Here is a 17132-nt window from a genome sequence, read left to right as displayed (position 1 = left end):
TTCATGAATGCCATACATTATGGTGGTGGGTGTTGTGATGCCCATGCACTGACCCAGTAATCAAAGGCCCTCAATCCTCACCACTAGAACCAGTGAGGGGTGTCCACAATGGGAAAGATAACAAGTACACACACAGTAAAGTACAATTTCCCTTAAGAGCACACAGAGATCACAGTCAGCCTGGGGCTGGTTTCTCCCTTTCTCTCCAGATCCAAAATAAGACTCCCCACTGGCACTGCTATAGAGAGGAGGCCTTAGCCAGGGTTCCAAGCCAAGTTCTCCAAGCACTCCCTCTGTCCAGCCAGTGTTTCATGTCCCTGTCCAAGTAGCTCTCACACACACACACACACACACACACACACACACACACACACACACACACACACACACACACACACACACACACTTTGAGATATGATTTATATACAAACACATAGACACTCCTGGGGAAGGCTGGCACAGGTTCACTAGATATGACCCTTCTGTCCAGGCTATGAGGTAGTAATCCACTGCCACCATAACCCCTATTTATCAGCTATCAATAAGCCCCTTCCCAAAGGGTGTCCAGGTCTGCAATATTATTATCCCAATTAGTAAGTGTGACCAGAAATGTTAAGACTTATCGGAGTGGCTTTGTACAATATCTCTATATACATGCAATGTACTCTAGAGGTTAAATTATCTCTACACAAAACAGCCACAGTTGAAAGGTTTAAAATATTTAATGATAAATAATAAAAACAAAAAACAAATCTCCTCAATTCAACACAGTGCTAGTCAAGAGTTCAGAGATCACAGAAAAATGCTTAAAATAATACTGTAGAATAGTCTGAGATAAATGTAGAAAACAGATATACTAAACTTAGAAACAATGTTCTTAACAACTTACATACATACAAAGCAAAGACCGAGTACTGGTGAGTAGATGTTCTTCAGACAAAATCCAAAATGCTCTCTCTCTCTCTCTCTCTCTCTCTTTCACTCTGAGATCTTTTAAATTGGTAATACATCACTGCTAACTCATTTTAGATTACATCATTCTTCTCTGGTTCCCAGGCTAACAGAAACTCAGAGTTTTAACATTTATTTGATCTTGCACCTGGCCAGGAAACCACAGCAATAAAAGGCATTATACATATAAAATCTAGCAATTAACTATGGTCTCAAAACAATAGAAGGAATTCCTTAGTCCAGACATTCTGTCTCCGAGCTTTGAGATCAATCAGTCATAAAATAGTTTACTTTATCAGCTTTCTTCCAGCAGAGTGCACTGTGGTTATATTTTTGAAGTTCAACATTTAACAAAATTTTCTTTACATTTATGAAACAGCCTGTGGGTTTTATTAATATTTACAATGATATAGAATTATCTACAAAATTCTATCTAGCTGGGCTGGCAGCCTTTCAGTTTTTCACAGGTGTTTTGTGTGTGTGTGTGTGTGCGTGTGTGCGTGTGTGTATGTGTGTGTGTGTGTGTGTGTGTGTGTGTGTGTGTGTGTGTGTGTGTGTATGTGTGTGTGGAGTACTGTGTCTATACAAAGATACATTAGTCTGTGTGTACAAGCCTGCTCCATGGTGCACACTGTTTATGAATGATCATCATAGCTATCATAGCTTCCAAGGATGAGATAACATCTTTAAGAGCCAGGAGCTTTATTCATGTGAAAAACATGGAAAGGTGGATGTGACAGAATGAGCAGTGAGGATATAAAAAATGGGAATGTTCCCAGCCAGTTCCACAACTGGTTCATACACTCTTGCATTTGATTGTTAAGTTTTAGACTAACTAGACTTCAAGAAACTTGACTGCTATAAATCAAAGTTGCTAATTTTTACTCCTTATTTACATCAAATAACAATGGACATCTTCTTCTTCTTCTTCTTATGATCTTAAGATGAAACTTATTCCGTAACCCTGGAAGGTATTAACGTGTTTTTTGCTTTTTCTACTACTGATGCCTGTTTTTCAGAATTAAGTTTCCTAATCTGGTGATAATTCATGCAATAGCACCTTTCAGTCACAGACTTTTAGGCATGATCATACTGCCTAATAGACCAGTCAAAGGACATATAAGTAACCTATAAGAAACAGAACATGATGGCAGTTTAATAAGCATTTTTGAACAGTACACATTTCCAACCCTATGATTTCTATAATAAGGAATCTTTGTAACATTTCTGATTGTATCAATTGGCTTGTTCAAAGGCTGGAGAACACAGAATTACATTTAATAACAATTGGAATCACTAGTTAGAGGTGTACAACAATCTCACTGGAGTGACAAGACATGACCTTTTGAAGTAAACAGTGTACAGAATATGTTTTTCTGAGTTTGGCAACTACTCTTGGTCAGTGCCTACATTGCTGAATATCTATGTTTTCTTTTCATGCATTCATTTTCCAGATAAGTGAACGGGTCATCTTTTTTAGCCATGACTCCAACCAAAAAAGAAAGGGTAAATGCAACTATTGAATACTTTAAAGTAGCTAAGCAACATGATTCTATAGTTGGGAGGTAACTGTATTACCTGGAGAAAACACATGCAGACATAGGAAGAACAAACTGGTCATGCTCCATTATGGCTTTTTCACTTGGCTCTACATAGAATATTGTTCACACAGTTGTTTCTAGAATTGTTTTGTTTTTATGTGATGTACACCCCTTTCCTTGTGAAATGATACCACTCCAGGCTGCCATGATAGATTAGGGATATATACACATACTGATATTTTGTTTAACGTGATTGATGGGTGAGTAAATAATGTTTGCCTTGATTCTGCTTAGGAGATGTTAATTATCAGGTATTAGCATAATTATCAGGTATGTTGCTTGGTTTCATGGAACCTGAGTTTTTAATTTTATTTGTTAAACCAGTTATTATAGCTGTAATTATATAAGGAATATTTTACTTGGTGTTTATAACACTTCTCTAACATATGTATTTATTACTTTGAGGTTTTCACAAAGTTATTTCTACTAGTATTTTGACTATAATATTGCTTATTGACAACGTGTTTATCCATTTCAGTTTTGTAATATATCTAATACACCTTTACTGTTATGTTCATCTGAGATCAAGCTGAATTTCTACTTTCATCTGAAAGATTTGGTAAGACTTTCAGTTTAGATTTGTTTTTACAAATAGGTGTAATTATAAAAGCTAAATAGCACCTAATATTTTTGTTGTACAGCTTAGTATTTTCTTAATTCTGTGAAAGTTTTTTTTTGGGGGGGGGGTTATTGTCATTGATGAATTTATGTATAAATGTAGGTCCTACTCTATGAACTCAGGAATGTAGAAATTAATATCACACAAATGATTTAAAATATATTGAGCAGATCCGTTTAGGTTATTGAGGACAGTATCCAAGTTTATTTTCATATCTGCATAATGTATTGGAAAAGTTCTACTGGTAAAGTGAAGGAAGGATGAAATCTGGCAATGAAAAAGTGTCTCAACCTTTCTCAGAGCCAGTTCCTAGGAATATAAAAAATACTGCAACACTCAAGCACTAACAAATTTCTGCTTTATGAAGCTAAACATATAAGGAAGTACAGTTTTAGGCTATAAAGCTTGCACAATGGAGATATGAGAAATCTGATACTGAGCAATAGCATATAAGCCATTGGACATATTTGTTTGGTGCTGAACCATTTAACATTTGGGTACATAAAATCCCTCATAAGGATTGCATTTCAATTGTTTTATTATCATTTATATATAAATGCATAAATGTATGTATATATCTTGGTTTATATATTTTGTAGTAAATATCCTGGGTATTATCTCAAATTAACAGAGCGTATCATACTAATATAGGCCTACACACTCCAAATGAATGTTTGTTACAACTGAAGTCTAATTCCCAAAATCTTTACCAGCTGTTCAACAGGATATTTTAACCCAGCATATGATGTATCCTATATTATGCTGTGCTTTGGACAGGTAGAACCTTGGAGAAGGTTATCATGTGCTATTTAACTAACACCCCTTCTCAGTTTTGCACATTCCCTTTATTGCTCTAAAGTCTTTCCCCAACCAGTTAATTTTTGCCAAGATGAACAGCAGTATCTAGGTCCCTTTCATATGCAGCTATTTTCATGAGTCTATGGATTCATTCTCTGTCCCTTATATTCATGGCATGAGGGAGGCATCAAACCTTCCTGTCACCTTTCCTCCACCTACGATAGTGCACTCCCAGCAAAGGAAACTCCATTCAAAAATTGCTTCCTTCTCCTTTGGCACTTCATGCTACTCTATTGTTTCTGTTTTGTTGCAATTCCCAAGATTCCCCTTAATTGTGGCCATTATAACTTTCATACAGCAAAAAAAATCTGTGAGGTACAGCTAGAGGAAAGTACCTTTCCTGCATCACTCCATCATCCAGGGCTCTACTATTATCCAGCTACACTTCTTTTCTTGGCATTATAAATGGCAACTTCAACAAATCAGAAGTCACTAACTTGTGAAACAGTGCTAGTGCATGTCTTACATTATAAGACAGCAGCTTTGGTAGCTTTGCAGCTGCCCTAGTCATTGTGTATATTAGACTAAGCATTACCTAATGTTTGCTTAGCCATCCAGTATGCATACTGATATTTGTCATTAAATACAGGCTCACTTTTTGCCACTTGAATATTTTTACTCATTTTTACTTCAGATCCCTTACCAACCTGCTGCTCATTCCTCTACAAAGTAATACCCTGCATCTGAACACATTCATATGACTGCGTATTGAAGTACTTACTTAATTTCTTTAATTCTTCAATTTATGCACACCCTGGAAAGCATACCAGATAGTGCCTCCATTGGGAAAGATCCAGGAGACAATCTTCTCAGACGGATACTATGACATGGTCTCCACTTGTTTATAGACACTTCTCATCCTTCACTTGCTTTCTTCAGTCATCTTTACCTGCACCTCCTGAAGAAGGTCTTTAGAAATGGAATATATTTAAACAATACACTGACACCTTCATCTTCTCTTTCACTGGTTATGTTGCCTGAGTCACCATTTAGTTGCTGTTAGGAGAATTTAGGAATCTCATCACAGCTTTAAAACACAATTGCAGAATTCTTAATGTAATTCCTACTACTAAAGTCTGAAATCCTAATTTATCTTAATTAGCACAAATGTTGTTTATTAGACCACATGCCATTTAAATGTAGAGATGCATTTTACTATTTTTGTTGCCCTAATGTTGAATTTGATGTAATCATATAACCACAGAAAGCATTTGATATTATTGTTATAAGAAGTGCCAATGTAAACAGAATCATATTTTTTATGTTAAATGTTTTTTTTAATTTGGGTATACTTTTAATTTCAGTGAGCACCATCTTATAGAACTCGTGAAGTAAGTAAATGCAAATCATTAATGACTTCAGAGTAATTAAAAATAGAGTTTAATGTGCTTATAGAGATAACACTTCATGTGGCATAATGTATGAAATTTTAAATATAGAAAGTTTTCATTTTTGCTTGAAGTGATGTGTGTCAGCCTTGTTTTGCATTATAAATGTTGTTGGAAGCAGTCAAATAACACAACTAAAGAATGAATGGCTGCTCATTTCTTTGAAGTGGTCTAGTATAATTAAGGATTAACTCGGTATATTCTAACCTTTGTGAGGAACTGCCATGGTCAAATAAAATAGAAGCTTAAGACCATTATTTAGCTAACATTATATTACCACACAGTGAAAGCTGTCACTGGGGGATCTTAAAGATTGAGCAGTTCAAAAGGAAATGCTTTTGATAAATCTATCTTTGGCTTAAGCTATGTGTGAGCAGGGTAGGAGAGTTATTCTTTTGTTATAACTGAAATAGCTTTAAGGAAAATAAAATAAAAGTTCTTTGTCAGTGAGCAAGTAACATACAACACTGCGGGTATCATGAATCAGTGTTTAAATGTGTTTATTACATATAAATACACACACACACACACACACACACACACACACACACACACACACACACACACACACATATATATAGATACGTACTATATGTTTTTATACATATATATATATATATATATATATATATATATATATATGTATGTATACACAGTGGATATAAAAAGTCTACACACCCCTGTTAAAAAGCCAGCTTTTTGTGATATAAAAAAATGATATCACAATAAATCATTTCAAAACTTTTCCCACCTTTAATGTGACCTATAACCTATACAATTCCATTAAAAAACAAACAAATCTGTTAGAGGAAAAAATATAAAAAATACAAAATGTAAATAAACTGATTGCATAAGTGTGCACACCCTTAAACTAATACTAAAGCACCTTTTGATTTAATTACAGCATTTAGTTTTCTTGGGTAGGAGTCTATTAGCATGCCATGTCTTGACTTGGCAATATTTGCCCACTCTTCCTTGCAAAAGTGCTCCAAATCTGTCAGTATGGAGGGCATCTCTTGTGCACAGCCCTCTTCAGGTCACCTCACAGATTTTCTATTGGATTTAGGTCTGGACTCTGGCTGGGCCATTCCAAAACTTTAATTTTCTTCTGGTGAAGCCATTCTTTTGTTGATTTAGATGTATGCTTGGGGTCATTGTCGTGTTGAAAGGTGAAATTCCTCTTTATCTTCAGCTTTCTAGCAGATGCCTGAAGGTTTTGGGCCAAAAGTGACTGGTATTTGGAACTGTTCATAATTCCCTTCATCTTGACTAAAACCCCAGTTCCAGTTGAAGAAACGCAAACCAAAACATGATACTGCCACAACCATGCTTCACTGTGGGGATGGTGTTCTTTTGGTGATGTGAAGTGTTGTTTTTGCACCAAATGTACCTTTTGGAATTGTGGCCAAAAAGTTCAACCTGGGTCTCATCAGACCATAACACATTTTCCCACATGCTTTTGGGAGACGATGTATTGTTTTGCAAATTTTATCCTGGTCTAGATGTTTTTCTGTGTAAGAAAAAGCTTCCGTCTTGCAACCCTACCCCATAGCCCAGACATATGGAGAATACAGAAGATTGTTGTCACATGTAGTACACAACCAGTACTTGCCAGAAATTCCTGCAGCTCCTTTAGTGTTGCTGTAGGTGTCTTGGCAGCCTCCCTAACCAGTTTTCATCTTGTCTTTTCATCAGATTTGGAGGGACATCCAGTTGTTTGCAATGTCACTGTTGTCCCATATTTTCTCCACTTTTTGATGACTGTCTTCACTGTGTTTTATGGTATATCCAATGCTGTGGAAATTTGTTTATACCCTTCTCCTGACTGATACCTTTCAACAATGAGATCCCTCTGATGCTTTGTAAGCTCTTTATGAACCATGGCTTTTGCTGTAGCAGGCAACTGAGTAAATGTCAGGAAAATCCTACTAGGACAGCTGAACTTCATTTGGGGTTAATCAGAATCTCTTTAATTGATGACAGGTGTGTACCCAAGAAGACTGAATTCTGTAATTAAATCAACAGATGCTTCAACAAGGTATTAGTTTAAGGGTTTGTACACTTATGCAACCAGCTTATTTACGTTTTGTATTTTTTTATATTTTTTTCCCTAACAGATTTGTTTGTTTTTCAATTGAATTGTACAGGTTATAGGTCACATTAAAGGTGGGAAAAGTTTTGAAATGATTTATTGTGGTCTCATTTTTTTATATCACAAAAAACTGACATTTTAACAGGGGTGTGTAGACTTTTTATATCCAGTGTATATATATATATATATATATATATATATATATATATATATATATATATATATATATACACACACACACACACACACACACACACACACACACACACACACACACACACACACACATTTTTGTCTTTCGGCTTTTCCTGGTTAGGGGTCGCCACAGCGGAACTGTGGTCCGCTCATGATTGGCAGTGGAATTTTTATGGTGCCGAGTTGCCAGCTCAATGCCCAACCTGCAACAAAGGTACGCCCATTCACGCTCGCACCTACCTGCATGTCTTTAGTGTCACTCGACTATAGACACGTATATATATATATATATATATATATATATATATATATATATATAGTTATACACACATACACAAACAGACACACACACACACACACACACACACACACACACACACGATCACACACACATGCATACATTTTAGCCATAGTGTGTATATTATGAGAACTTTCCATTATTTGAAATACAGTTGCAATCAGTATATAAAAGTAACAAAAATATATAGGCCCAAACAACAAAAATGGCAATTAAATCCATGTTTTGAAGCATGCGTGTTATATCAGTTATATCAAATATTCTTAAACTGATCCATACCTTTGTGAATTATTGGACAAAATATGACATAAACCTGAAATTTATATTTTCTGAGGACTAGAATTTGGCCAATACGAAGGTAAAGCACCCAATTAGACTCTTTTGCAAGACATGTTTTAGGAATGTCTGTCTTTTAATTAATTGGTTTACTTGCCCTGTTCTCCTCATATATCCAACTCCCTATTACATGTTATACAGACTCCTGAGGGGTGATGTCTGCTTACCTTTCTTTGCCATAAGTGACATAGTTCTCTTTGAATTCCATCACCTAATGAAGCCAGTGGCAATGCAAACACCTGTTGTTTCAGACCTAAACATATAGTGTCATACTATCACGCTATAAGATTAACACACCAGATGTTATGACATGTACCTAGCCTATCATATTCCCCGTTTCTGTAATAGGTTTGGAATACTTCTCTAACCTTTAAAACCAAACTGGATGAGTGATTGCAGATTTTCGTCAGAGACACGACAGGAACATTTTAATGGGGGCCATTGTCAGTCTTCCATCTGTACTAAGTGATTTGGCTTTGCAATGGCTTCCATGGCAGATAGCTTAGCAAGAAACTACGAACCCCTTTGTCTACCCTGCTTTCAAAGAAAATTATTTAAGATCTATCGAGTCTTAGAAGTTGTTACATCTACTACTCACCTTTATCCATTTAGTCTCTATATCGCTTTTTCTCTTAAATGGCTGTGTAGTTCTTGTCTCTTTAATTACATTCTAGAATTCTTTCATTTTCTTGCCATGCTTTCGATTAAAAAGAGTTTCCTCCAATCAAAGCTGAATTGCACTCTCTGCATGGACGATGTCCATCCCAGTTTCCCACCACCTTTTCTTTTTTTATCTAGCCATTACATGCTCACACCCGGTCATTAGTACCTTATGAATCATAGCCATATTCTCTCTCTCAGAATGCTTCTCCACTAACTATAAACTCAGTCTGCTACATATCACCTGATATACCTTCTCTTCTAATCTCATTATTATCATAAGTACTTTTCTTCTTTTGTACTGCACATTATTTATTTATTTATTACGTACTTACAGGTTAGAGCACTGTTCTCACTAGACCAATTTCAGGTCTGGATCAGTGATATCAAGGTACCGACAAAGAAACAAAATAGTACTAATGTATATGTAGAGAATACAATATGGAAGCAATAATAATAATAGTGAGAAAAACACAAAGATGAGCAGCTGGTCAGAAAGCAGTGGATGCTAACTTGAAATAGGAATCACAAATTACTTAAAATATATACAAAATTTTCAAGTCGTGTGAGGAGAAGTAGTGTAACAGCATCTGGTGATATACCTCGTGAAACTTAGCGTTAGTGTGAAAATGTTAGGTGATACGACCAGCAATAAAGCATGAATACTCCTTTGTTTGGTGAGTTAAGCTCTCAGCTATGGCCTGCAGCTAGAGTAGTTAGTGAGGTCTTTCATTAGATTGGTAGAGAATACCAATGTTTGGGAACTAAGAGAAAGAGAAGCTTTGGCTAGTACATTGTAGTTGTGCATAGTTGTTTGAATCATGGGGGCCAGACTGAGAGTGGGATCTGAGAATGTAGGTAGGTGTGGTTGTGGTCAGCATTGCAGTGAGAGGTGCTGTAGTTTGACAAGACGTGAGCCTAGTAACAGATCAGCTGTTTGTTTAACTTGAAATAATGAGCTTCTGAAATGTTTTTACAGTTGTTAACTTCAAATCCTTTTGCCTGAAATTTGCAACTTTACCTCACCCTCATTTCATGTACCACCAGGTTTTCTTCCCCTAGCTGCAGCACCCAGCAATTATCTATGATGAACCTGAGCTGCCCCCATGTAACGTTATACTGATTACATACAAATTAAATAAATTTGGTCTAAGACTAGACGTTTGCTTTATACTGCTATTACCTTACATTCTATTGACATTTCTTACTTCACCTCTACTCTCTCTGCTTTGCCTACATCCATGTCTCCAACTATTTGCATATTTCAGTTTCCAGCCCTATCCCCATAAGATTTTGCATGAACATTCAGTGTACCGTGGAATCAAAGTACTTGCTGAAGTTCAGGTTGGCCATAACTTCTGCATTGCAACATTCCAACCTACTGGATGCCCAGCTACTGAATTGGATGGGGTTAGCCTGAAAAGATCTCTTTCAGCTGAATCCATGCAGACTGCTGCAGTGTAGTTTGCTTTCTTCCAGGAACTCCAACAGTCTATTGTTTTGAAAGCTTTCCTTAATCTCATGTATTAATAACTTCAGACTGACTAGTCAGGAGTTACCTGGCATACTCTTTGCTCCTCACTTAGATATAGGAATGTCTGTACCCTACGTCACCCCCTTGGAACTTCTTCCTAAAAATATGTTTGAATGATGTCTGAGTATTTTTACAGGCACCAGCAGTTCCTGTCAGTGACCTTTGTGGAAAATCTGTCAAGCCTCATGACTCATACTCTTTTAAGTATCTTCAATACTTCTATTTTACCTCTTATTCTATCCATCTGTTGATGTTCACTCATTCCCATGCCATCTCATAAGCAGGAATATATCTACATTTTTTCTTCTTAAATACTGCTGAGAAACATTCATGCAACTTCCTAGCCTGACTTCACACTCTTTTGTACCTTTTTCCTTCCTTAAAGAAGTTGCATACCGTTTTACTAATAATGTCTTCAGCTCTGCGTTAGTAATTTTATCATTGTCCTTGCCATCGCAAAGTTTGCTTTGATTGATCCTCATCAATTCTCAGCTAATATCCTCTTTATTTATGCTAGCAGCCTTCATTACATCTCCTCTGGGGCACATTTTCTTTTTTTCATTTTGGTCTTCTCTGTCCTCCTCAGACCTTCTGTTACTGTCTTCTGCATATCCCCTTTATTTAATTCACATAAATCATTACCACTTTTTCTTCCATATTTGTTAAGCTCTGCTTAAACATTTGCTGCTAGCCACCCATAGTCTTCTTGTCTGTAATATCTCCTCCTTGTTATATTGTCTATGCATCTTTTTCTAGTATTCATAGGGAGATGCTCATGATCTTCAATGGCTGGCGAAAACACAAACACTTCCAGTTCCTCTTCTCAGCAAAATTTCCTATCCATAATCTTCCCTGTCTATATTCCTTCATCTATTTTTTATTTAAAATCTTTTGGATCTGTCTGCACTATTAAGTCTCCTATTATCACTGCTTTCTTTCAGCCTTTCCACCACTTAATTCTCTCTTTTAGCAAAGTATTTTCATTTTTCAAAGCTCTTAAAGGAAATGGAAGTCCACAGTTTATTTATTCATTTTCCCATTACTTGCACAACCTAGTTCAGGGTCGTAGAGCAGCCATAGCCTCTCTTGGTATTTATTGGGCCCATGGCAAAAGAAATAATCCTGCTGCACAGGGTGCCAATCCATTTCAGAATGTACACACTCTCTCACTGTCATATGACATGTACCCCTGCAGGCAATTACAATTTATAAATCAAAATGTCTTAAGTCTCAGCAATCATCTTCCTTTAGTAGTCCTATGCTATGTTTTGATTAAGATAAAAAAATATAAACTGGGTCCCATGAAAAGTCTTACTTCTCACAACAGCATTCCCTGATAACTTCACCCTTCCCTTAAAGAAACTACCAAATGTTATCAGTTTCCCTTTTCTTTAACTCTTCCTTTTCTAGCAAATTTTCTAGACTCTCCTCCTCAGTTGCCCCCTTGCCCCCCTCAGTGTTGCAGAGGATATACCTTCTCTTACTCTTCCCTTCCACTTTTTATGAGCCAGCAGCTAGTTCAATATTTACATTACCAGTCCTAAGCCTTCCTTAACTTTGTTCTTCTTTTCTTAAAATGGCCTGGGATTTCATTTTTCAACTTCTTACTTTGCTATAAAAACTATATCTCTTCTGCTTCAAAACATGCCATTGCTTCTTCCTCCAAGACCTTCCGTGACTGGCTAGTAGCATTTTTGCAAGGCTCATACATGCAGATTTGCCTACCATTACATTAATATGACAGCTGTGCTTCAGCTGAAAGATCGCCACATAGGTGTGATTTTGACTATTTTGTTTCCAATTTCACCTCTTCCGTAGTGTCATCATTTGAAGGAAATCCTTGGAAAGCCTTATTTTAATACTGCCTTTGCATTTCTGGTACTAATGTTGAATATTTTGTTCTGTGGACTTAATAAGATATGGCTAAATACAAACAGAGTCATATTTACATCAGAGGTACTAGTTACTGTTGACTAGCCTACTTGGACCATTCTTGTAATAGTTTAGTTTCCCTACTTTCTAGTATTGGCCTACTCCACCTTAGTTTGAAGGTGCTTTTCTCAGCCTGAATGACCATTTAATAGTAATGGAGTAACGGGGGTGGCCTCGGTGGTGCAGCGGCTAGCTTTGTCACCTCACAGCAAGAGGGTCTCTGGTTCAATTCTCAGCTGGGGTGTCTTCTGTGCAGAATCTGCATGTCCTCCCTGCAGTCACTTGGGTTTCCTCTGGGTACTCCAGTTTCCTCCCACATTCCAAAGACATAAGCAGGTGGATTGGACTCTCTATGTTGGCCATAGGTGAGAGTGAGTGGTTTATATGAATTACCATGGCAAGACTAGCCACCTGGTGGTGTACACCCTGGCTCAAGATGATTGTCACTGTTGAAGTGACAGCCCAACTCCATGTACAAAATGGGAAAAGGGGTTGAGGATGAATGGATGGATGGAGTACTGGCCAGTGATGTTCTTTGATAGGGTTTGCATAAGTATGCATCATACAGTTTCCTCTTGTAAAGATGGGTCTTGTTAAACATGTGACTAGCTGAGATAGACTCACATTAGGTGCTTTGATAGATAGCCAAATGCTTTTTTCATCATTCAAATTCAGAATGACATCTGCATAAAGTATAAAATCGTATTTTCTTGCTATTCCTTCAGTTTGAGAAGTATGCTCTCTATGTGGGCAATTGCTGGAATATGTAAACAGAGCTGAAGTGCACCTTTGATCATTTCCGTCATCTTAGTTGAATGTAACCCTATCTGGGCTATATGGGTAGAATGTGTGTCATGGGTTCCTATGGTTGTTATTCTAAAGAACAAGGTCATGTTGACATACAGTTCCATAGTCATGTTTTTCAAGCTGAATTTAATTCTGACATGTCTCGTGCAGAAGCAAAGGCAGGATTCTTGTACCTGCATTCCAGCTTACAGAATGCAGTTCTCCTTCCCTCAAGTGTAGCCCCCCCCAAAAAAGGATATTTACTACATTATATAACTATACAGCAAGATATACATTTTAATTAAAAGCTAAATTATAGTACATTTTATGGCAAAAAATAAATATATATTTATATTAAAAAGCATACATCAACATATATGTTGTATGCCTTGATATACCCATGGTTCATTTCTAGCTTTTTCCATGTTACTGCACAGACGTTTGCAATTAAATTGTGAGTTACGGATGCAATGAGCCAGAATTCTGTATTTTAAAATTACGTCTACTAGTCACTACTGGCAGGTTGTTTTAGTTGTTCCAGGAATTAATTCCATATTCACTGACATTCACGCTAATAAGTGGATATAATGCTTAAGAAAACATAACATGTTTTGTGTAACTTAATTTGTCTATAAGTATTTTTTATTCCTTGTGTCACTTTATTTCTCGGCTTGAAAAACATGACTATGGAATCATATGTCTACATGACCTTGCTCTGTAGAATAACAGTTGTACTTTTGTTCAACATTTTGTTAAAGCAACTGGTCCACTGACAGAGGGCATTAGGTTGTGTAGCAAGATAGTTATTTCTTTTTTTGTGCATTATGTGTATGCAAAACAAAGAAACAATTGCTGACATTAAGACTGTAGCTTCATTATTTTCCTCATAGCCACTAAGGGTGAGAGATTAAGTATTGCTGACACTTAACTGAGAGAGGAATTGTGTTGGGTAGAAATTAAATGATAAAAATGTTGGGAAATGGGAGGCAGTGGATGTGGACACTGGTGTATGTGAAGGAGGAGGTGTAGTGATCCCCTCCCTCATGTCTGTGAGCGATCTATTAGTAGTAGTGTCTAAGCACAAAATTGTGTTGTTTTGGCACCCTGTGAGGTAAATCAGATGGCATATGAAGAAATACAGTACACAGGTAAGCTCTCCTTACTCATTTAACCCCTTTGACTTAATTATGAAAGATAGTCTTCCAAGAAATGGGTACTATTATCAACATATGACTTTCCACATTGTTATAGTTAGCAGTATAGACAAAGCAACCTTTATCCCAGAGGTTGTTCATCTTTTTTGTGATGTTGTAGCCCTACGAAAGCCATCTGTGCTATTCTAGGAGCCCAGTGCATTCCAACTCCAGTGACTTTGAAATTTTAGAACAGTTGTATAATAATCTCATATTTATAGTTGATACAGTGCTACGATAGTGAACCAAAGTGCTAATGATGTGCTTACTTGTTTTATTAGACTAAATTATAATTAATGGTGTGTCTTCTCAGTTCAACTGCAAATTTAACGTGTGTAGAAGCTGTCAGTCATTTTTAACATTAAGAGAAAGTTGTGGAAGCACACCTGCCAGATACTAGACAAGCCATAGGAGTCCACAAATCCCTGCATAAAAATCATTGCTTTAGCCCAAGTGTTTTCTTTGCATTACCTAATAAGTCATTACACTACTAAACCAATGAGATTCAAAACAGTAAAATAACTCAACATGTAATATTCGTGTGAGAGTCGCAAAAAGCTGCACTATTCAAAAGCATTGCATTATTTAGGCATTGAGTACTTATACAGTGAATTCATATCAAACTCCTGCCCTGTTAAACATAACGTTTCAAAGCAACTACCTGACTAAATTAGAATTGTAGATGTGCAGGTCTCACAGTAATTTTCAGAGTGCTCACTTTTGCTTTGAAGGCATAGATTTTTATTAGTATACTACCATAGCAACACATTGCTACTTCACATGATTTTTAAATTAATAAAGCACCTAACTGATGTAAGTGATATTTATTGGAAAAAGTAAAGCTATCATTGTCTGACCAGATCTACTAGCAACAAGTAACAACAAATTTGCCTCAAGCAAAAAAAAAAAAAAAAAACTTTGGTAGCAAAGAAGATGTTAACCAACTAATCATAAATGAATATGCAGAGACCTGTTCTGTGGACAGAGCTTCTTAAATGAACTAGTGTTTAGTAAAATTACAACTGGAACATTAATTATGATATACCTGTACTATAAATAAAATTTGCAACATGTCCAGACAATGCATTACATAATTAAATAGCTCTATCTCTTCATAATAAAAAAAAAAAGTTGACTGAAATATCTTTCTTTCCTAAGCAGTTCAAAAGCACACCCTAATAATATTATTTATTTATTTACATTTGTTAACTAGGATAGAGCACTGACCTCCATGGACCTTTTTAAGACTCAGGCTGGGAGCGCTGTCTGGTTAAGTGACTTGCTCAAAGTGACACAGCTAGACAACAGAGGCTGACAGAATCAAACCCTGGACACTGGAAACAGTTCATTAATCCTCTGCACCAACTGCCAAGATATTTTAGTAGAAAGATAAGACTTTTTCTATTCTGCACTCAAAAATGTAAGTTATCTAATACAGTCACCTGTGTTATAGATTATTCTGGATGCTGTGGCTGGCAACTTTGACCTCCAGGACTTGGACATGTTTTATAAATAACTCCATATAAAACAAAGATTCAGCAAACTCAGATTACCCATGTGTTATATTTCTAATGGTCTGCAGCTTTGAAAATGTTGAAGCTGTTGTAACAACTGGATATTATTTTACAGCCTGACGTAATGTATAGGTGCAGGAACTGTTCTGCATGTTATTTTTCTGAACTGTTCAGAAAGTGGTCATTAAATGACAAAATTTATTGCCAGGTCTGTTTTTACATCTGATTTGTTTTAATTATGTACTGCTCATATAAGAGTAAAGGTGGTTTTCATAGTCCCAGGATTCACAACTTCATTAACAGTGATCCATGGATAGCGGCACTATGACTATACACAAATACAGTCAGCAGAGGATATATGTGCTGAATATGAAAATTGAAAATGTTTTGATAAACATGCCTATTTATAGCAGAGGCATAAAGTTCCTGAAAATAAGTATGTGCAAAGGACTAAGTGAAACCATAGGTTTTGCATGACTTCTGATATACTGTGCTTGACAGAATGCAGCTATGCACAGTCATGCTTGGAAGACTCGGGGCAAGGAGTGGACTGCACAACTTTTATTATTATTAATATTTTTAAAAAAAATAAGTAGATCTATTATGTTTTATATAGGGATTTCTATATCTGGACAACTTGATGTTTTCATTAAAAAGTGGAAAGGGGGAATAGTAAAAACTGAAACGGGCAATACAATGAAGAGGGATACACGGCAGGAACACATCAAGTGGGTTGTGCTAGAGTAGGTGGGAGAGGAGGGGTACTATGTTTTTATCATTGGATAGACCCCCCCCCTATGTTTCTCAATTTTTTTTATATAAGAGGGTAGTGTAGGGGTAAGTAGATATGATGGTGTAGGGGAGAGGATAAGGAAAGGAAGGGGGTGAGGGCTGGTACCCAGTACCCAGTCCACAAGACCTCAAATGTTTCCACTGCCAGATGGTGCTGCAGTGGAAGACTTTGATGTTTAGGGGGCAGTGGTCTGTGCTGGCATGGTGCTCTGTGCTGACAGGAGCAGTGAGTCTTCCACCTGCTGAAGAGAAGCATATATAGACTAAAGCTATCTGCCCATAACCTACTCCACCACATTCTCATACAGGTCCTGAAGACCCACTTCAGTGAGGCTAACCAGGCTGCCACATGCCAGGGAGTCTACAGGACCAGTGCCAGCAAT

This window comes from Protopterus annectens, chromosome 11.part0 (genome assembly GCF_019279795.1).
Source record: "Protopterus annectens isolate FY-2018-M chromosome 11.part0, PAN1.0, whole genome shotgun sequence".
NCBI classification, from domain to species: domain Eukaryota; kingdom Metazoa; phylum Chordata; order Ceratodontiformes; family Protopteridae; genus Protopterus; species Protopterus annectens.
The sequence above is the reverse complement of the archived record's forward strand: the minus strand, read 5'-3'. Positions refer to the sequence as shown.